The sequence below is a fragment of the Panthera tigris genome, chromosome B2, assembly GCF_018350195.1.
Source record: "Panthera tigris isolate Pti1 chromosome B2, P.tigris_Pti1_mat1.1, whole genome shotgun sequence".
Taxonomy (NCBI): domain Eukaryota; kingdom Metazoa; phylum Chordata; class Mammalia; order Carnivora; family Felidae; genus Panthera; species Panthera tigris.
This window is the reverse complement of record NC_056664.1, coordinates 4,150,603-4,173,709: the sequence shown is the minus strand read 5'-3', so window position 1 is coordinate 4,173,709 and position 23,107 is coordinate 4,150,603.

The following is a 23,107-nucleotide window of genomic DNA, read 5'->3' as shown; positions in this document are numbered from 1 at the left end:
AATGAAAACTTACAGTTACACAAAGACCTAAAAGGTCCTTTAATAGATGAATATTAAACGGGCTGTTGTTTACCCCTACCACGGAACGCTACTGAGCAACAAAAAGGAAAAAGCGACCTAACATGCAAAAATCTGGGTACACCTCTGTGGAATTATGCACAGTCAAAATAAAGCCAATCCTAAAAGATTACAGATGATATGATTTCATGTATATATCTCAAAATAAAATTATGGCGTATAAATCGGTGCTTATTTCCAGCTGGTGTCTTCGGTGGTCATCACACAGGAAACATCCATCTGATGAAAGAACTTCCAGGTCTGCAGAAAGCCTTCGCTTCTAGTGAAACTGCCTAACACGACCCTCGGGGAGCAGAGAGGCTCCCGCCTCCTGCCACTGCCCCATTCCCCAGGAGACTCGGCGCCCACTACCCTCGCTGACCTTTAGGGCAAAGTTGCTTTGGGGTCGGGCCCAACAAACAAAACTCCTGTTGTGATGTCGACGGTGGCGGCCCTCGCATTCCTCACCGTCTTCCCTAGAGACTCAAAAACCTCGCAGAGAATCAACCACAGGAATGCAAGTTGCTAAGAGAGCCCCATCACTTTTGGGGACTCAGTGGAAGGCGGGTATTTACAGTCCGCGTATTCAAATGAGGACTGAGACAACCAGGTCTGATTGGACAAACGATAACAACAGAATATACACGTAAACGCAGGGCTGCCCGTTCGACTCTCTGGTTGGATAGACGCCTACCCGACCTTAGCCAATCAGAGCACCAAGCGCGCTCCATTTCCGCACCCAAAGTTGCCTGAGGATCCTTCCCTCCGTTGAGCCTTAAGTGCCCTTATTTTTGTTTTCTCTGTTTTTGAAGGTGGGAAGCAGGTAGGCGAGGCTGACCGGAAGGAGGATGGAGCTGGCCCACGGCGTGACAGCTGCGAGGCCAACACCGTCCTGCCTGACCTGGCAGCCACCGTGCAGCCCTGTCCACCGTCCAAGAACACCAAGGACCACCACTGCAGAGGCAGGTGTAGCTAAGTCTCCAGCCAGTAAAGCCCAGCGAGGAATATGCATTTCTGGGAAAAGGAGACAACAGCAAACCAAACACCAAAGGCTCTTTCTCAGAGCCGTGCACCCAATTTCAGAGAAAGAGCTTGATTCCCAAGAACAATACACATTTCAATAAATCAGTCCACTTAATATGTTCGCTTGTAAATTAATTATTATATAATTATATAAATAATTATTAATAATATTTCCTGTAAATTAATCTAGGAGAATGGGTTTTACTCGAAACTTAAGACTGTCTGAATAGATTTTAATCCTGTTCTAACCCTTCTCATTACAAATATGCTCTAGGTACCCACTAAATTGATTTCAAGGCACAGCAGAACACTGCAATTTGAAAAATGCTGAGACAGGGGCACCTGGGTGGCTCAGTTGGTTAAGCTTCCGATTCTGGATTTCCACTCAGGTCACGATCTCATGGTTTGGGAGTTGGAACCCTGCGTCTGGTTCTGTGCTGACTCGGGACTCGGGATTTTCTTTCTCTCTCTCTCTCTCTCTCTCCCCCTGCCCCTCCCCTGCTCGTGTTCACATACTCTCTCTCTTTCAAAATAAATAAATAAACTTAAAAAAAAAAAAAGATAAAAGAAAAATGCTGGGACAATCGGTGGCAAAAGAGTAGTGCCATTCTCCTACTCGCCCCAGACTTACCCCTGCATTCAAAAGCTTTAAGGTAAAGACAGTTGAAGCAGAAAGTGTTCACGCAGAGTCTGAAGCCGTGTGTGACATTCCTTAAGAGAGCGCTGGTATTAAGAAAAAAATAAAAGAAAATCTGCTTTTGCTTCGACTCCAAGCTAAGATTAGAATGCTGAGGTGGCTGAACCAAGAGGAAGGAAAATACAGAAAATTTAAGGGAAACTTTTATTTTCTAAAAGATGGAGGGTATGAGGAGAACCCAACAGCTACGCTCAAGGCTGGAATCCTCACACCAACTCCTTATAAGTAGGTTGCTTAATCTCTCTGTGAAGCAAGGATAATGGCAGGTCTATTGCAAGAATTAACAGCATAAGTGTACGTAAAGTACTTGGAACACTGACTAACATACGGAAGTGCTATATAAACGCTCTCCAGAAGAGCACCAGAAACGGATAAAACCGAAGTCCAGGAATCAGAAAGAATAAGGGCACAGTTTTACTTTCTGTAGACAACAGAGTAACAGAACTTTCTTGGAGAAAACTCAAGAGAGCCAGTGAAAAGCAAGATAATTTAGTGCAGCGGCAGGATACGAAATGAACACAAAAATCAATAGCAATATTTATAACTATTACCATTTAGAAGATAACAAAAAAGAAAAAGACCAAATTTTAAAAAAATGTTTATTTACTTTTGAGAGAGAGAGAGCAGGGCAGGGGCAGAGAGAGAGGGGGACAGAGGATCCAAAGCAGGCTCTGTGCTGACAGCAGAAAGCCATGAACTGTGAGATCATGATCTGAGCCGAAGTTGGACGCCCAAGCGGCTGAGCCACCCAGGCACCCCAAGACCAAATTTTTAAAAGCCACAAAATAGTGCGTATAAAATACTTAGGAGCAAATTTCATAAGAAATATATAGGCATACCTCGGAGACGTTTTGTGTGTCTGGTTCCACACCAGTGGGATAAAGCCAGTATCACAATAAAGCGAGTCAAATGAATGTTTTGGTTCCCCAGTGCATATAAACGCTATGCTCACACCATACTGTAGTCTATTAAGCATGCAATGGCATTATGTCTAAAAAACAATGGATGTACCTTAATTTAAAAGCTTATTTCTTTTAACAAAGGCTAACCATCATCTGAGCTTCCAGGGAATTATAATCAATGATCGCAATCACCATAATAAATATAATGATAAAGAAAATGTTTGAAGTATTGCAAAATTACCGAAACGTGACACAGAGGCACAAAGTGAGCAAATGCTGCTTTAGGAAAATGGCGCTGACAGATTCGCTCCGCGCAGGGTCGCCACAAACCTTCAGTTTGTAAAGATGTGTGCCTGTGAAGTGCAGTAAAGCAAAACACAATACAATGATCTGTCTGCATGCAAAACCCACACGGGAAAAAAACTGAAACACTCCTAAAAGACTCAAAAGTAGCTCTGAATAAATAAGAAGGCATCCCAGACTTGTGGATGGAGTGACGTTAACATCCTGACAAATTCAGCTTTTCCTGTTTAACTAGATGAAAGTTCACAGGGGGGAAACAGGGCAAATGGCCCTTAAATAGGAACATAATTTCATTTACAATCAAAATAGAGGGCAAATTAAAACTATAGAGGTTAAAAAAAAAATTATACAGGAAAAGCCATTCCTTGCCTCTCACGTGGTCAAAAATCGTACAACACACGTAGGTGACGATGTTGGGGAGACACAGGCACACGGGCACATGTACACCTTGCTGGTGGCAGGGTAAAGCAATAGAACACCTATGGTGGGGACATTGAGTAAAATCTCACAAAGTAACATCTGCCTTAACCTTGGGCCCAGGAATTCTCACTTCTAAGAATGTACCCTGAAAATACAATTCCACGTATATGAGATAGCAAAAATGTACAAAGTTGTTCATATAGTTATTATAATTATATATGCTATAATGTGAAATATTATCACATAAAACATTGGCAATTATAATTATTAGGATTTTATATTATTATAATTATATGATATCAAATATTGGAAATAATGTGAATGTCCATCATAGGGGAAACGGTGAATAATCTCCAGGACAGACTCACACTAGAGCACCTGGAAAGCCACAAAAATGAATGAGAATCATCTTGAAACTGGGATACAAGCCCCCACCGACTCCACAATTTATACACATATGGCTCTTACCTGCCTCTGACCAGAGTCTCGTAGCCCTTAGTAACTGTTAAAAAATCCTGTAAAAGTGCCTCAGGGAAAACATAAAAGCTGCCTCCCCAAAAAGTCTGGGGGGATGCCGTTCTGCCGGAGATAACAAATCTAACGTGCCACGTTTGTAAGAAAAAAACAATAATAGTTTGCAGCCTGGTAACAGTCACAGGATGTAGAACGTCTGCCCTTGGACTCTAGGTATGGCGTCACTCCTGCAATCTGCTGGAAATGTTTCTCTCCAGGCCCCTAGATTGCAAGGACCCCCGAAGCAGAACGACTATCTCACTGCAGTCACACCAACACCAGAAAGGGAGACACCAGAATGGATAAGACGATGGAGAAAGGAAATATCTCAGCTGACCCTAATCCCTAATCAATCCGCATGATCCAAACCCCCTTACCCCTTACCCAGAATTTTCACCCTTTAAACCCAGCTGCTTGTATAAGCCATCGGGCAGTTCAGGACTTTTGAGCATTAGCTCCAGTTCTCCTGGATGGCACCATGTCAATAAATAGCCCATCTTTCTTCACTGCCATAGCTCAGTGTCTGCTTTTATTGGCTTGCTGTGCACCAGATGGATGAACTCTCATCTGGTTTGGATCCAGCCTTCTCGTAATGATAGAAGAAAAGCTCCTTGATACATTGTGAAGTGAAGAAGAAGAAAGAAAGAAGTTAGAAAGGAAGGAAGGAAGAGAAAGAAAGAAAGAAAGAAAGAAAGAAAGAAAGAAAGAAAGAAAGAAAGAAAGAGAAACTGGGTACTGAGTGCTGCCCATGTGTAAAAAGGGGGGAAATGTGAGCCATGTTAATGGTTCAAGAAATCTGAAGGCAAATAAGCAAATTCTGAAATTAAACTGAAATGAATAAAGCTAATTGTGTACCATATTAGTAATATGGTCACACAGAGAATAGTAGGCTGCGTTCAGGTGCCTGGGTGGCTCAGTTAAGTGGCCAGCTCTTGATTTCGGCTCAGGTCATGATCTCAAGGTTCGTGAGATCGAGCCCCACGTCGGGTTCCGTGCGGACAGCGCAGAGCCTGCTTGGGATTCTGTCTCTCCCTCTCTCTGCCCCCCCCCCCCCCGACTTACTCTCTCTCTGAAAATAAGTAAATAAACTTAAAAAGTAAATACAGTAGGCTCCATGTCCAGCGCAGAGTTGAACGTGAGGCCTGAACTCACGACCCTGGGATCAAGACCTGAGCTATGATCAAGACTCCGAGGCTCAACCGACTGAGCCCCCCAGGTGCCCCAAGAATACATTATTTCTAATGACTTCTGAATATAATTCTCTGATGATACATTCTTAGTCAGATGCCTTCTATTTCCGCCAGAAACTTAAACCAACAAACAAACCCAGATTTTATAAACCATAGAAAAATACAGTAACTTCTATGGCATGCTATGAGCTAGCATTACTCTGATCAAAACGAGACAAACGTAGCACAGGAAAACTCGAAACCACGCTCAAATACTAGAGTACATGCAGAAGTCCCAAAACAGAATCATATAAAAATGAACCAAGTGCATTATTAAGGAAACATACACCAGGAAGTACACGGTGTAGCCTCGGAACGTCAGTATAGTTAAGGACTTAAAATGTCATCCACCCACTCATCAAACAAGGGTTACTGAGCATGCCCATGTGACAGACACTGCGCCTGGCCCAGGGAAATCAGTGGCAAACCAGACCACCTTTTAAGGAGCTTATGGATAGGGGAGTGAACAGATAAACGAAGCAGATAATTTCACGTAATCGTTAGGTCTTAAAAAAGCTTTTGCTGCAGCAGACATATGTACAGAAGTCTATGAGAGCTACTGGGTTGACTTCTCCAAGGACAAGACTATGAGAGCTGGGGCTGGATGAGGGAGTCACTAAATGCCATGCAGAGAAAAGGCCAAGGTCCAGTGAGGGAGACAGAGGAGCCCCACCCAAGGCACGGAGGGGTCACCTTTGCGGCCTAATCCCTACAACTTGTCACCGCAGAGCCTGTGTTGTGCTACCCGGGAGGCCCAATCGTTACATTTCTGGAGATTCTCCAAGCTTGTCCAGCAGCACCATTATTTAAAAATTAAATTACATAAAGTTGCAATTAAGTAAATTAAATTTACAACAGATGGAGATCCTCACCACTTCCCGATTATTTGCCAACATTGACTATCGTCTGTGCTCCTGAGGCTATTTTCACCAACCGCATGTGAATGACAGAGGGCCATTTAACGGCATGATGCTGCGCACAACGTCCCAACTCTGATTTCAGAGATGGGCCGGTAGCTAGAAATCAGCCCGGTAGGATTTTTGCACTGTGGAAATCAACGAGTGCTGTAAATCAGGACTTTACTTATTGTTTTGTTGACTCTTCAAATTTAAGGTTTTGTTGATCATCTAGAACATCGTGTAGAAAATGTGGATTAAATGTAAAAGTGGGATACATCTGTAGCCACTGCATCAGCCACGTATCCGTAGACACGGGTAAATAACCCAAAGTATTTAACAAATATTCTTCCAGTATCTGATTGCGCAAGGTAGTCGCTCACGTCATTGCCATCTGAGCAATATTCCGACACCCATTTGTCTGATTCGGTGAAATTTTAAAAAAAGAAATAAAAGAAAATAACCAACATTTAGGCCAGCTCTAAACTCATTGGTCAGTGGTGTGTGTGACTTCTTGTCATGGAAATGGATAGCAACCAAGCAGTTAAGCAGTTACTTGTAGTTTGATTTTGTGACACTGCTGTTGGCAATAAAATTATAACAATGGCTATAACTTTATAAAAATTATAAAAATTGCTATTTTGCAAGAAAGAGCAATTCATTTGAAGTTTTAGGTCTAACCTGAATTTCCAAGCAGCATTTTAACTTAAAATTTATTTCTACAACTATATAAAGAAATATTTAACACAAATTTTTACATCAACCTTCAAGCAGTATCATGTTTCATTCACCATTTGTACATATATACGTACGTACATATATGTGTGCTTATTTTTCTCTCAGAGTCAGTCATTAAACATTTACCAGCACATCTCTGTCTCTAAACTAGGAAACTGAGTAAAGGAAACCTCATTTAAAAATGGAGTCAAGAGACCAGAAAGGAGCGGAAGAAACCTACTTTACTATTCTGGCGGGAGGAAGGCAGACTTTCTCCTTGCCCAGCAACAAGCTCAGCCAATAAGAAAATGCCACAACTCAGCCAATGAGAAACTGTCACCACCCTGAACCCTCACTTTCCTCCATTGGGCTTTCCTTTAAAGCAGCCCCTCCCGACTTCCTCCTTTTCTCTACACAGTAATACTCCTCTCCTTTGATCTCTGGACTTGCCTATGGTTTGCCACAGCTTGTGTGTCCCAAATTGCAAATCCTCTGCTATTCCCAAATAAACCCATTTTTCTGGTAAAATTACTGGCTGTTTTTACTTTTCATGTTGACAAAACCATACATCTGAGAGAGGCCCCTGAGTATACATGCACAGAGGACAGGGAGAAGCAAAAAAAAAAAAAAAAACAAACCTTTTAACACTCACTTGTTCTTTGTCTTCAAATCCTAACATGTTTCCTGAGGGGAAGAGGGACTATGGGAAGAACTTTTCCCTGTACTAGAGAAAACAGAGAGGAAACAAAACCTACCCGTTATTCCCATTATAGACTTCCCTAACTTGAAGGCTTTCTCCCAGGCTCCAGGTCCTTGTATCTCAGACTGATGGAGTATCAATCATCTAAGTAGCCAAAACAGATGATATGGCCTCTTTTCAGAGAGGACTGACTTGGTGCTCACAATACTCTGATCGTGCAGCTGAAACCTCTTAAAGACCAAAACGCACGGGCCCCAAGGGGGCATTTATTAGTTTTTCTCCTTAGAGATCTTCCTTTACTTGAAAAACTTTCTCCCACACTCCTTCCAGTTAACGAGTCCTCAGAAGCTTTCTAGAAACAGTGCTATTGCACAAGATGGCTTCGGAAGTGCTAAAAGATTTGCCTGGAAATAAAAATCGCGTGTTTGACTTTAAGACAGAGGTGAGGGCTCACAAGCTTATTTTGCAACCCTAATAATAAGTGGAATTAATCGTAATCAACTTGGAGAACTCAGATGTTTATGACATCACTTGTAATGGTTTGCCACAGCTTGTGTGTCCCAAATTGTAAATAATAAATTCAGCAAAAAGATGCATCGTGTCTTACCAAGGAACTGTGTGATTCAGAGCCACTATAAATAAGGAAGACATAATTAATCACAGCCCTTATTTTGGAAACTTAGTTGTTTTGAAAACACTCTGGTTTCTGATGATCTGCATATCTTCCGCTGGAGACCTTGAGGACTGCCTCCTAGGGGTTCCTTCCCAGAACACAAGGATGATTCCATACTGGTACGTCCATAAAGGGGATTCGCCAAATTAGTCAGTCAACCCTGCTACAGTACCATATTCGTAACAATGGTTACTAAAAAACACATTTGAAGATGCTCGCTGTAGGTACTGTAAAGTTAAAAATCCTTAGTAAACTGAGGACAATGGGATACATTCCAAAAATTGTTGCGTGAACAATAACAACAACAACAAAAAAGCCCAGCATCATATGTTCAATAGTGAACTGATAGTTTTATCGTCATTAGTGTCAAAAGCCTGCAAGAAACAGTCCTTGTCACCACCATATGTCTTGTTGTGGACTATTAGACAAAACCACCAGGCACAGCATTTAACCATGGTCAACTCTAAGACAGTATCATCCTTCCCCATGACTTCATTGCTTACCTGGTATGGTGGCCATCTTCCAAGATGGTGGCACTCCTTTGGCAATCAGGTCGTAATAGACAATGACGCCTGTTTCAGTCACAAAGCATCAGAACATAGCAGCTGACTGATTCCCAGCAAGAGACTGCCCATAAAAGGAGGTATTTTCATTTATCACCATTTTCATTGATAAATTCACAGTCCTCTAAAAACAATCTTTGATGTGAAGGACAAGGGTCTCCCCAAGCAGTTCACTGAGAACATCACCAAAGAGGGAGTCCTGATGCCCATGGCTACAGAGGATGCGTGTAGGAGGTGAGCCACTTACCATCTCCTATAGGCGGGCAGAGCAGCTGACCCAGCAGGGTCTTGGGCAGCACTGTCATCTTTTCAGTCAGGGCATCCGTGGAGCTATCCTAGGGTAACGGAGCGAAGTCCAGGTGTTCTGCCACCATGACAACAATGTAGTGCTTGAGAAAGAAAAATAAATATGGAGCTAGTCATGGCTGGGCGGGCAGACCTTATTTTAGGGCATTTCTTTCAACGATGTAAGGAGCTGGGCTTACGTGGTGATGGGATTAGCGGCAATGGAAGGAGGCACGTAAACTTTCAGCCTGAGGTTTTCAGGCATGAGTTTCAGCTCAAGTGCCCGATGGCAGAGGACCCCAAGGACACGGCAATGTCCCCTCACTTCCAAGCCGTGTAATTTCTCCAAGTATCTTCTAGTCAGGAGTGTCCTTCCAAGAAACAGTATATGCTAACCTGGGGAAATGTATAATAGGGGATTTATAACACCAAACCAAAAGATTTCCTTTCAATTCATCACCAATACTATTGAGAACCTAGACCTGGTCCTTATTCCCATTTTATTCATCATTCTTCTCCATAAAAATGAATTTCGTTCTGGCCCGTGGCTCTTGAGACAGCGGTCAAACGAGTTATATGACTGATTTGCTCTGGGTAAATATTAGAATGTAACAACTTTGTCTTGTAATTTCGATATATTGGCCATCAATTTTCACATCTTGGAGACAAGCTTGTATTTAAATGGCCTTAGATTTGTGTAGGTAAAATGTACTTTCTTCCCATCGAGAAAATAAACATAAAAGATTAGTGATTTGAAGAGAAGCCAAAGCATAGACAAAGCAAGACCCCACAAGTGGTTAAGAGGTGTAATGAAATCAGAGGTACTGTGTAGTGTGGTCACGCTTGGTCCTACGGCTCACGTGGATGTAAAAATCACATTCATGTAATATACGCCACATAACTGATACTTTTCCTTAATGAGATTTCATCTTTTGTGCTTTCAAAAAGAATCCATTTTATTAAAAATTTGAAATTGGCCTTACTTAAACTCACATGACAGTAGTTTCTCTGACATAATCTCACTTGAGAGGGGAGTGACTAGGGAGCAGAGTAGTAGAGGCAGGACTGATATGTAAGATGGGCAGGTGCAAAGACTTCCCAATTCTTCTCTTAGAACTAACATTTGAGGAAACTCCATACCATTTTTGCACCAGTCTGCATTCCCACTGAGAGTACAAGAGTTAAAAGTAGAACTACCCTACGATCCAGCAATGGCACTACTAGGTATTTACCCAAAAAATACAAAATACTAATTCGAAGGGATACATGTACCCGGATGTTTACAGCACCATTACCTACAACAGCCAAATTATGGAAATGGCCCAAGTGTCCATCAACTCATGAATGGATAAAGAAGATGCAACATAGGGGTGCCCGGGTGGCTCAATCAATGAAGTGCCTGACTTCGGCTCAGGTCACGATCTCACGGTGTGTGAGTTTGAGCCCCGAGTCAGGTTCTGCACTGACAGTGGGGAGCCTGCTTGGGATGCTCTCTTTCTCCCTCTCTTTCCCCCCTCCCCAACTCAAGCTTTCTCTCTCTCTCAAAATAAACAAACTTAAAGAAGATGTGGCATATATATACAATGGAATACTACTCAACCATAAAAAAGAATGAAATCTTGCCGTTTGCAACAATGCGGATGGGGCTAGAGAGAAATGTATCAGAGAAAGACAAATACTGTATGATCTCACTCATGTGTGGAATTTCAGCAACAAAACGAACGAGCATAGGGACACAAAGAGAAAGGAGAACCAAGAACTACACTCCAGAGAACAAACTGATGGGCACCAGAGGGGCGGTGGGAGGGGCACAGGGGAGACAGGTGATGGGGATTAAGGACAGCATTTGTGGGGACTGGGTGCTGTATGTATGTAAGTGTTGAATCACTAAATTGGACACCCGAAACCAATCTTCCAGGTACATTAACTAGAATTTAAATGAAAACTTAAACAAAAAAGAACTAACATTTGGTGGAAAGATATTCATACATTTGGGGGTGGTTTTACTTTAACAAATTATTTCTGAAACTATGTGTTCATCTTTTTCACATCAGTGCTACAGTTCCTCAGAATAGCCTTCCTCTCTTCACAAGTCATTTTACATCTTAAGTCACACACAAGTACATTATTTATTCCACTGCCTTCCAATCCAATGTCCTAAAGCCCACTGCTCAAGGAAGGGCAGCTATAGTTTTCAATACAAAGCACTTTAATATTGACTTGATGGTAATTAGTCTGTTTTTTTCCAGAAAACAAACTGGATATATATGTATAATGCACATAATTTACATGGAAATTTCAAATAGGAGTAGACCGCAAAAATTATAGTCCAATAGCACCATGATCAAATATTCCCTTCCCAACCCTCTCATTCACTTTTCATGTTACTTTATTAACTAGTTACTATTAAATTTTAAAAACATAAATTTAAGAAAACATACATTTTAACATAGATTTTGCTTTCATATTAAATAACATTTGTGCTAAAAAAAAAAAAATCCCAAGACCCAAAACAGTGTTAAATTCAAAATTTGCTCAAAGGGCATATGTACCTACTTATTACTTATTTTACCTGAAGAAAACAGTGCTTAGTAAAACAAGACTAACAGTATTCTTAACATTAGCCAAATATATCTCAACCTAAAGTCCAATATCATGTTTGATGATGAAATATCGTACTGTTTCCAGGAGTGTATGTGTGTGTGTGTGTGTGTGTGTGTGTGTGTGTGTGTGTGTGTACTAGCTATGGGTGTGTTTTTTTCCCCTCCTCAAAAAGGCAGAAAAGTTCTGGAAAATATGGAGAGAAAGTTGAATCACAGATAAATTACACAAAAAAATATGTTTCATTTTTATTTAAGTAGAAAATATACGAGTATGGTCAAACCTAATAAAGAACAAGCTCAAAAGTGATCAGTATTGATCAATGTATTTCCTACATTAAAGGTTAGATGTCACCTCTGGGAGAACATTAAATAATGAGCATGTCAGGCCAAACTATGATCCAAATGGCTCCATATTCAGTAATAGGCACAAAGCCAAGTCTATGGTTCTATCAGTCATCAATCAGGAGAGACAAACCACACAGCGAACTGAGTGAGGAAAGCTTAGTAGGAAGAATCGTGAACTCAAAGAACTGCAGACAGGAGGAGGTGGCTGGACGGAAGTAAGAAAACTCTAAGTGACAGGAAGAACAGAGGTTAGGGGCAGCTGCTGCTCCCCCCCACCACCCCCCCGCCCTCCGGCTGAACAGGCACCAAGGGCAGAGACCCAGACCTTACTAGCAGGGTGGGCTGGGAGTTGCAGATGGCTGTGCCCTGGAGGGAGCCAAGTTCAGGTGTTGTGGCGCTGCAGAGGTGGCCCTGGAGCCTGTGGTGGGCACCCACATCCAGCAAGCAAATGCTTTTCTTCCAACAACGTCCCTCTAGGGCCATCTGAGGACACTTCAGTGCCAGCTGACAAAGGCCTAATATTCAGTAAAGGCCAAGCCCATTTCCTGGGAGTAGGCCAAAGGGGATATTTTTGCTAAAACACAGGGCACAGCTGGCCCCCCTGAGGAAGTATGGAGAAGCCCCAGGACATTCCTGACATCACCTCCAGGCTCTCTCTCTCCAAGCCTTGCCCGGAAGGACCCGAGGAGGTGCCCCCGGGCCGTTGTTACCTTCCTGCCCTTTCCCTCAAGTTGCTCAGAACCGAACATTAACTCAAGTAGGTTTACTTCCCAGGCCATTCTACAAAGAAGAAATAGAAGCAAGCTCTAACACCCGTCCCGCCAGAAACTAAGCTCCTTTCCTCCGTCCATCCAAATCCCCACCATTACTCGGTCGGCCAGGTGAGCAGCCAGATGGAAAAGGAAGGACGCCAGCAATAAGAGGGCTGCAACGTAGTTTCTTTCTGATTATTTCTGATGATTATATTCATCAGCTCAATTGAGTATGCCCGTAACTCTCAATTATTGTTTACCGACATAAAACTTCAGGTCCCACTAAAGAGTGTCTTCTCCTAATTGCTGTCGCACAGAGCCAGGACCTGCACAGTAGGCCACAGCTGCTCTGGGGGCCAAACTCGAAAAAATAAATCTGTTCATCTGCTCAGACAAAAAGCTTTTCTCTCTTGGCCCATATTCTAGATGGTCACAACAAAACAACCAAACAAAAACCCCCAAAATACTTCCCAATAAAATTAATAACCACAGGCTCTACATCCTTTAGTTTTCGATTTGCATATATGCTATTTACATAGTACAAGAAGACCAAGGTCATAAAATGTACATACAAGTGGCCTTGCTATTTAGCGGAAGCAAACAGGAAGTCTGCCCGTGGTCAAAAAGAAATAAACATTAAAAAGCTTTTTTAAGGAAAAAGAAAGTACCCAAATTAATAAAACAGAAATGTGGGCAAAAGTCGGGGGGGGGGGGCAAATAAAACTCCGTAAAGGTGAATTTAGTACCGGATTAGACACTGCTCAATTCTTGAACTGTAAGGAATAGCTTAAACAAACAGAATTTTGTTTTTTCCAGCTTCTAGGCGGCCCCAAACTGGTAGACTAGTTCCATGAAGCCAGAAGGAAACGGGCTTTTTCGATTTTTTCCATTCTACTTATGTGCGCACAGATATCTGCTGCCTTTCTTGGAGGAAGGGTTGTACCCCTCTGCCACACACTGTCCATCCGGTTCACGGGACTTGCCTTGATCAATGCAGTCGAGGCAGAAATAACATGTAATTTCTAGCTGTCAAGTTTTCCCGCATACTCTCTCCTTCCTCTGCCGTGAGACTGGCAGTATTTCCCACGGGGAGCTGCCCATCAGCCTGGCATGAAGATAATGGGGCCAGGGGCCGCTGGCAGTCTACACGTGCTACACGTGCAACGTGAAAAGGAAATAAAACACCCCAGATGGAGGTTTCACTTGGCCCACCGCGGCTTAACCACACTCCCGATCAATGCAGAAATTAGTGCACAGCAGAGGGTGTTACCACACACTGAAAGCAAAACAAAGCCAAGACTACACAATTTTTGCCATTGGCTCCAGGGATGGGATGGGGACAGAAAGAGACTGTTATTACGGTTTGAAAGGACAGGTGTCCCTAATTTGCACAATGCTTTCCCTACGATAACTTACAGCTAATTCCCCTATCGACCTTACTAGTTTTGGCGAAGTTTTTGGCAAAATAAATGTACATCGTGTGATGTGCTACTGACTACGTTTGAAAAAGTGCTACCAAAAGTGGGGGGAGGGGAGACAGAATCAAAAGTAATTGGCTGGTTTACAAACAGGAATGAAAGGAATTGAGAGAAACTAAAAATTCTAGGCTTCCTGAGTGGAAAGAAGCGACTTCATCAGATGGGTCCTAGAGTTATGGTAACATGATGCACAGCTACAGCCAACACACAATGGACATGAATTGCAAACATCACATCAGCCTTTGTTGTTAAAAGCAGCTGAGATTTGGGGGTCATTTCATACCTCATTCTAACCCAGCTTGTGGTCTTCCCATAGGGCTACACCTCCAGAGCTCACATCTACAGCCAAGACAGGAAAAGAAGGGGAAAAAAAAGATGAGGCACAGGCCTACTTTTTTAACCCATCAATGACCAGAAATGTGTATTTCCAAGGAAAGCACAAAGAGGAGGATTTTGTTTTTATAGCCATTAACAGTAGAGAGGAAAGCTGGGACACAGAAATTAGAAACTCTACTTGTAAGTAGTCATCTTTCTTTCTTTTTCCTTCTTTCTTTTCCTTCTTTCTTTTCCTTCTTTCTTTTCTTTCTTTCTTTCTTTCTTTCTATCTTTCTTTCTTTCTTTCAAAATTTATTTATTTTGAGAAAGAGAAGGGGGAGGGGCAGAGAGGGAGAGAGAGAGAATCCCATACTGACAGTGTGGAGCCAGACGTGGGGCTTGAACTCAGGACCTGTGAGCTCATGACCTGAGCTGAAATCAAGAGGTGGAGGCTTAACCAGCTGAGCCACCCAGGCGCCCCTAAGTAGTAATTTTTGTAATTTATTAGAAGTAAAAGTAATTTAAGTAAAATTCTATGCTCAAATCTAGTCTTCTCCAACCCTCGTGCTACTATTCACTTTCCAGAGTTCTCAACCAACTTTTCCATGCATCCTGCCCATATCACAGAAATACATTCATGGTTTTTGAACCTACTTCTTTAGATCTGTGTTTGGAGATGTTTTCTTCAAACTTTTTTTTTTCTTTTAATAATCTTTTGGGATTACTATCCAAACATCACATTAGAGGTTTCTTAGAAGAAATATTTTCAAGTGTTTTATGTTTTCAATAACATCATAAAACATGTGAAATCAACTTGGGGATTCGGGCATTTTGGAAGGAGGAACTATAAGTGCAAAGGCCCTGAGGCAGGAAAGAGCTCCATGGGGAAGGCAAAGGGAGAGTGGATGGAGCGGAGGTCAGCAAGTGACCTGATAAGTGACACCTGCAAGAGACTGAATTTGGCCCAATTTGTCTTAATTGCACGGAGAAAACTCTGGAAAACTTTAAACCAGTAAGCAGTGTTATCATATTTACATTTTCAACATTATGCCTGCTGCGTGGAGATGCACTAAAAGAGAGGAGAAGCTGTGGGCCAGGCAAGAGTCGGTTCTACTTACTCGGAAGACAGGTGATTGCATGAGAAATGGAGGAAACGACTAGTGATGGTATTTGGAAAACGTCTGAAGGCAGAGCCGACGGAACATGCTGGTGGAGTGAATGCTCACTACCGAGGGGAAGAGCAGACTAATTAAGAAAGACTCTGAGGTTTGGGGCAAGATTAGGTGGGAAAATGGTAATGCCCCCCCCGCCCAGGGTAGGGGGAGATGGAGAGGGTTCCGGAGTCGTTCTTGTGGTCATGTTAAGACCGAGGCACCTCCTGGATACTCAAGGAGAGATGAAGGCAGCTGAAGAGGTCAAGTTCTGAGCTGAGGGAAGAGGTCAGAGGAAGGGCATGTAAGAAAGGAGACCGGGCTCATCTCGGGAGTGAGCCTGAACACAGAAGAAATTCAAGGACGCCAGCCTGGGCACACCAACAGGGGAGGTTAGAGAAAACATGAGAACCTGCTAAAAAGATTCAGGAGCAGCAACCAATGAGGCACAAGGAAAATCAGGTCCGGCTCACGGGTGACCATCAAGTGAAACAATCCAGGCGAGAAGCAGGTGAGGAAAGCTGTCGGGCTTCTCAGACAAAACCTAGGAACTGGCCACTGGATCTGCCAGCATGGAAGTCACTGATGGCTTCGCCAAGGGCTTTCTCATCTCGAGTGGGCTCGAGAATGAACCGGACACAAGGGAACAGAACACAGGTCTGGGCGCAGCTTCTGAGATGTTCTGCTACCAAAGGGAGCAGAATCACAGGCGGTTAATTTTCACAGAAAGCCCAGTGGTCTCTGCGCCAACAGCTATAATCATAAAGCCACAAGGCATTTGAGTCAACCGCGGTGGATACTACTGTCGAAAGCATCGTTCTGACAAACGGTCCTGGTGGAGACAGGGCTCAAAGGGGACGGGGACACACCCCATCCTGCTGAAGAACAGAACGAACACCCCTGGAAACAGGGGGCATGGGGTGTCAGGACCCTACAGAGAAGGAACGCGGATTCTGATGGGAAGATTGGGGAAGACAGAAGGGACCTTGCTGGCTGCGAAGCATGAGGACGATTTAAGGAGTCTGGTCTACTTGTCAATTGAGCAATTAAAGTTAAAGATTAAACCACTGACCCAGTAAAATCTTCCCACCGGGGAGCTTACAGGCTAACGGTTTTGAGGTAATCATTTACCACATCGGGATTTAAGGCACTGGAGAAAATGCTGAAAAACTTGGAGGCATTTTTTGGAAAGAAATGAGGACCTTGCACTCTCTCAGGTTAGTCTTCAGTCTTTCCCCTCAACATTCTGCTTTTGAGGGGACGGGGGTGGGTCTTTTTCTCATTTGCTATTTTGGGGTAGAGGCTGTGGGGTAGTGAAGAGAACTCCTCTTTCCTAAGATAATCCTGAAAAGTGACAGAGAACACCACCTTTTCCTAGTAGAAGCAAGAGCTCCAGAACCCCAGGGAATAAAGCTTTAGGGAACAAAATCATCCAAAACAATAGCTGCAGAAAGAGGGGCGCCTGGGGGGCTCAGTCGGTTAAGCGTTCTGACTCGAGCTCAGGTCATGATCTCGCGGTTCGTGGGTTCAAGCCCCGCGTCGGGCTCTGTGCTGACAGCTGGGAGCCTGGAGCCTGCTTGGGGTTCTGTGTCTCCCTTTCTCTCTGCCCCTCTCCCGCTCAGTCTCTTTCTCTCCTTCAAAAATAAATAAACATTAAAAAAAATTAAGTAGCTGCAGAAAGAGAGAGAGAGTCTGAACTATCTGAAGCACATGGAGGTGAACCAGCAACTTTAAACTATGCTTTAAGGGTGACTATTACCCAAATACCGGGACTAGACTGGATACCCGCAGCTTAAGAGTCATCTACTGGGCTAATTTGTGTGCAATGCATTAATAATAATAATAATAATAATAAAGCACTGATCACATCTATGGTGAGATAAAAATGCGAAAGCTGAATTCTGCAAAGGAGGATTTTATCAGGGCTAAAAGATCAAATTAATCAAAACAGACAAGACGCCTCCAATGAATTTATGCATGGGGAGAAGTAAAACAAAATGGAATCCATGACGTTGGGAAGTAGTTACTGGGTGAAGATTTGGGGGCAGGGGACTCTGATTTGGGAGCTGTGAATAGGAGTCCCAAGCTGCTTCGTGTACGGAGAAACTGTTCAGTGCTGAGGCCAGGTATAAAAACATGTGAGTTTCTAGCAGCTGAGCTGGGGACCTGAAGGAGGAGTCTCACTCCCCAGGGAGCTCACGAAGAAGACGGGGGTTCGTGCAAAGGGAAGAGACACAGAATCAGAGCTGGCCGGGGAAACGGCCAACGGAGAGAAGAATGACACGGTCAGCATTCTTTGGGGTTGTTCCTCATCTACTTAGTCTGATTAAATAGGGAAGAGGGATGACCTTCAAGTTTATATCTTACCCGGGTCCCCGGGCCCAAGCTACAGATTCACAGATGCGGTGCCTGCCAGGCCATCTTCTCTTCTCGGTCTAAAGGCATCTGGAACCCAACAGTCCAAAATGAAACTCTTATTTTCCTTCTGGAAACCCGCTTCCTTCCCGCTCGCTGCTCCCTTTCCCATCTCTACGGAGCACAACGCCACTCCCTCATTTGTTCAAGCCATACATCTAGAAATTTCCAACGATCGGCCCCATTCTCTCCTCCCCTCCCCACCTCGTCAGCAATTCTTGTTGGCTTTAACTCCAAAACAGCCCCACAAGCAGCCTCACCCAGACATCAATGCTCGCACAGGCTACCACCGCCTCTGCCCAAGCTCCCGGTCTTGTCCCTTAGAGACCATGCATCACTCAGCAGCCAAGTGAACCCTGTCCCCTTCCTCAACTTGCAGGACCCCACGTGGCATGGCCCCCGCCCACCAGTTAGGTCTCCCTTGCCACATGAACCTGCTCGCTCCCTCTGCACGGGACCTGGACGAACCTGCCGCTTCCTTGCCCGGAACGCTCTTGCTCAGGGCTACTTTCTTCTCACCCCTCCCACTGCAGCGCACATGGAACTTTCCATACAACCTGGTAAAGCACTTGCCCTCTTCTTGCTAGTTACCCAGTGGCTGTCACTGAGACCCTCAGCTTCTTCGTAGCAAATGCCATTCTCGGGTTTTTCTTTTTCTTTTTTTTGAAAGTTTATTTCTTTTGAGAGAGAAAGAGGGCATAAGCAGGGGAGAGACACAGAGGGAGAGAGAGGGAATCCCAAGCAGGCTCTGCACTGTCATCCCGGAGCCCGACTCGGGGCTCGAACCCACGAACTGCGAGATCATGACCTGCGCCGAAGACAAGCGTCGGACGCTCGACCGACTGGGCCCCCCGGGTGCCCCAAGGTTTTTCTTCTCCGGGGCGCCTCTCCTGGCGGCCCAGCTGGAGTTGACAAGGCAGTCCAAGCTGGCAGTGGAGGACGAGGGCAGGACACATCTGATGGAGGGCAAGGGACGCCGCCGGGGACGACGCGGGAGGCACCGCTGTCGGTTATCAGAAAACCTGGCAAGTGCCTCCGTCCTAGCAAGTACAGACAGGGGGCATCTCATGAGAACGAAGCCCTTTGGTCACAAATGCAAGAGAAAGGTCTAAGGACGCATAACATTCCATTTGCCAGTTCAACAAACATTTGCCAAATCAATGAAGGAACTAGCAGTCAGTGACCTCTCAGGAGAGTCCTCACAGGGGCTGACCGTTGGGAAAAAGCGTTAGTCTGAAAGCCTTGGATCCCTGTGACAAATGCTATCCTTGCAGCTCAACCAACTGCCCTACAGGTGGGCCGACACGATACAGAAATTACGTCTACAGCAACGCATCCCTTCGTTTGACGGGACTGCTCCCAGGGCCACCAGAGCCACGCACAGTACAAAGTCCGCTGGCTGTCTTCAGCTTTCATATAATCGCATGTTATAACTAAGAGGTCCGGTCTGATGGGAAGCACAGGCCTCCAAACTTTATCTCACAGTACAGCGTCTCCCTACGCAGATAAAGGGGGCGAAGCGTCCACTTGTCGTGCTGAGCACCGAGTCAGGTAGAGAACTTTCGGGTGGTTCTATTGGACGCCCCGAACGAACATGACGCCGTGTGTTAACTACGCTTTTAAACACCAGATCTTCTCCCTGTCTCCAGCTTGGACCTTGGTGGGGGGGGGGGGGGGGGGGGTCATGTGGCTTGGCTTCTCGTTCCCTTTCTCGGGCAGCTCCTTGCCTCACCCCGCTGAGGCTTCTGATCTTTCCAGGGCTGGTGGTTAGGGAGCCAGGGAGGCGGCTGGTAAGAGGCGGGAAGCGATTTGGGACGGGGACTCTCATGGCCTGGCACTGGTGTTCTCGGGGCTTGGGAGGGCGGTCGATGCGGAGTCCTTCAGAGAGCTCCCCACTGGGGACACCCTTACCACGCCTCTGTCAGCTGCTGGGCCTCCTGCAGCCCATCCGCCCCTTCTGGGGTCACGTGGCCCCTCTAGACAGTTCTCTCGCGCAGGATTTACTGCCGGCCGGAGCCCTCCCGAGTCGTCCACATCTGGCTCAGAAGGAGCCTGCCGCTCTCTGCCCGGGGCTCTTTGCACCTGCTGCCGGGACAGCTTCGGGTACCCGACGGCTCGGCTGGCAGGGGCCCTTGCTCTGCTCTGCGCAGCCTCCTGCCCTTGGATTGAGGCAGATGTCGCTCACCAGCCCCTTCTCTCTCTCACTCGCAGGCGCACAGCCAAACCTCCAGCGGACACGGGTCAAGGTCTCTGGACAGCCCCCTGGCAGGCAGCTTCTATCATCTGACACAAAGGGCAGGGCAGCGCCCGCCTCCCACAACCCCCTCTCTCACGGAGGCAGGGTGAATGAGTGACAGACCAAAGCAGCAGCTTTCTCTTGAGAAACTCTCTCTGAGCGTCTACATCTTACCAGTTTGGGCCCTTGAAGTGCCCTCGAAGTGGGCTCAACAGCCTCCTTCTCGGTCCCGGATAGTGGTCTCCTATCACTTGGGAATGGAGGCCACACTCATTGTGGTGTTCTCAAAATAGTCTGGGTTCAGTCGCATCGAGTACAAGTCCCATTTTTTAATTAATTAATTAATTAATTAATTAATTAAAGTTTATTCTGAGAGAGAGAGAGAGAGAACGAGTGAGGGAGGGGCAGAGAGGGGGACAGAGGACCCGAAGTGGGCTCTGTGCTGACAAGCCTGATGCAGGGCTCGAACCCACGAGCCATGAGATCGTGACCTGACCCGAAGTCGGACACTTAACTGACTGAGCCACCCGGGTGCCCCGAGTAAGAGTCCCACCTTAACATCCAGGCGCGCACACACACAACACAAACACACACACACATGCGCGTGCGCGCAAATCCGTGCACAATCTGTGAAGGGATCAGTCAGGATGAAAGATTCCCAAGCTTCAGACACTGTGACCAGCTCTTATGACAGTTGTGCTGTTGCTGCCGTTTTAGATATATTTTTGAATCACAGTAATCATTCATAAATATAGCATTGTTGTAGTTCATTCAAACACCACAGATCCAGTTGAGTTCCCTGGTTCCCTTTCCAAGGGAAGGACCACGCTTACCGCATTATTGTAGCTTAATTTTAAAACCAGAGCTCAGGACAACGTAGATGACAGCTGTCACTGTCTCTGTGTTTTCTGTTCACAGTTTTCTGCTCCCTTACAAACACACAAACTACACAATGTAATGTTACATTTATGTGCGCTTTCCTTGATTTCCATGGTACTTCTTGTTCTGTAACTTGCTTTCTCCTTGTTTTTTTCAAGTTTCTATTTTAATTCCAGTTAGTTAACATGCAGTGTCACACTAGTTGCAAATGTACAATGTAGTGATTCGACAATTCTGCATCCAGTGCTCATCTCGACGGGTGCACTCTTTAATCCCCATCACCTGTTTCCCCCTTCCCCCCCCCACCTCCCCTCTGGTGACCATCAGTGTGTTCTCTACAGTTAAGTCTGTTCCTTGATCGGTCTCTCTCTCATTCCCTATCATTTTTGCCCCTCTGCCTGGTTATTTTGTTTCTTCGGTTCCACCTATGAGTGAGATCGTATGGGATTTGTCGTTCTCTGACTCATTTCGCTTAGCATTATACTCTCTAGCTCCATCCACATCATTGCAAATGGCAAGACTGCATTCGTTTTATGGCCCAGTGATAGTCCACCGTATGCGTATATCACTTCTTCTTTATCCATTCATCCATCGATGGACACCTGGGCTGCTTCCATATCTTGGCTACTGTAAATAAGGCTGCAATAAACATCGGGGTGCATGTATCCCTTGGAATTTACAACTTGCTTTTTTCACTTAATATGTCTTTTCTTTTTCTTTTTTTTTTAAGTTTATTTATTCTGAGAGAGACAGAGAGAGAGAGAGAGAGAGAGAATCCCAAGGAGACTCCACACTGTCAGAGCACAGCTCGACGCAGGGCTCGAACTCACGAACTCATGAGATCGTGACCTGAGCTGAAATCAAGAGTCGGATGCTTAACCAGTAGGATGCTTAAGCCACCCAGGCGCTCCTTAATATGCCTTTTCAATCTTTATATACTTACGTGGAGAGATTTTATTAATTCTTTTCGATGACTGTATGGTATTCCAAAAAAATATGTGCTTTACTTAATTACTTAAATATTAATGACCTTTAATTAGCTGCTAATTTTTCACTTCTCCAAATATTGCTACAAAGACGGTCTTGGGACATACTTTCGTGTGGCTGTGCGTAGTACTCTCTGGTAGACGCCACGAAGCACCAATATCAAGTGGAAAGATGCACTGATTCCCACAAATAGCTTATCTCCCCACACTGTTGCCTAAACTCAGCGATAAGTCTTTTAAATATTTATGGAAGCAAATGGGTAAGAAATAACGAGATCTGGTTCTTCTAATGTCCATGTCTTTGACAGTGAGGCAGGGTGTATTTTCCCGTATCTGTTCGTCATCTGTTTATGTATTGTCCTGGTAGTTAACACGCTCTTCACCCACTTTCTGATACTCTGTCTTTTTTTTTTTATGATCTTGAAGTTTAAAAAACCCCACTCTCTTATCTGATATCATACTGTAATTAGTTTCTACCCTCTCATCCCCGCTAATGACCTCTTACGGCATCTATCGCTACGGATAGTTTCATGCTTTTTTGCATCCCACGGGATCCTTATGATTAGATGCAGGTGTAGCTGGGTGTAGCTTTAACTTCATTTCTCGGGCTTCAGACTCATTGTGATTCCTGAATCTGAGGAATATTGTTTCATCCGTTCTGGAAAAGCCTTGATCATTATTTGTTAAAGTACTGCCTCTCCTCAAGTCTCTTCCTTTTCTTCTCCTAGAAGTCTCATTCGACATATTCTGGACCTTTTCATTCTCTTCTCCAGGCCCCCTAATGTTGCTATCATACCTCATGATCTCCCTGAGCTTTATTCTGTATCATTCACGAAGCTCTACCTTTTATTTCACTCATTCAGTCTTTTAGATACGTCTAGTCACTTAGTTTCCTATTTTAATGCCTAAGTTTGCCGTTCAGATTTCAAGTAGTGTCTTTCTTAAATCTGCCTGTTCTGTTGGGTGTCT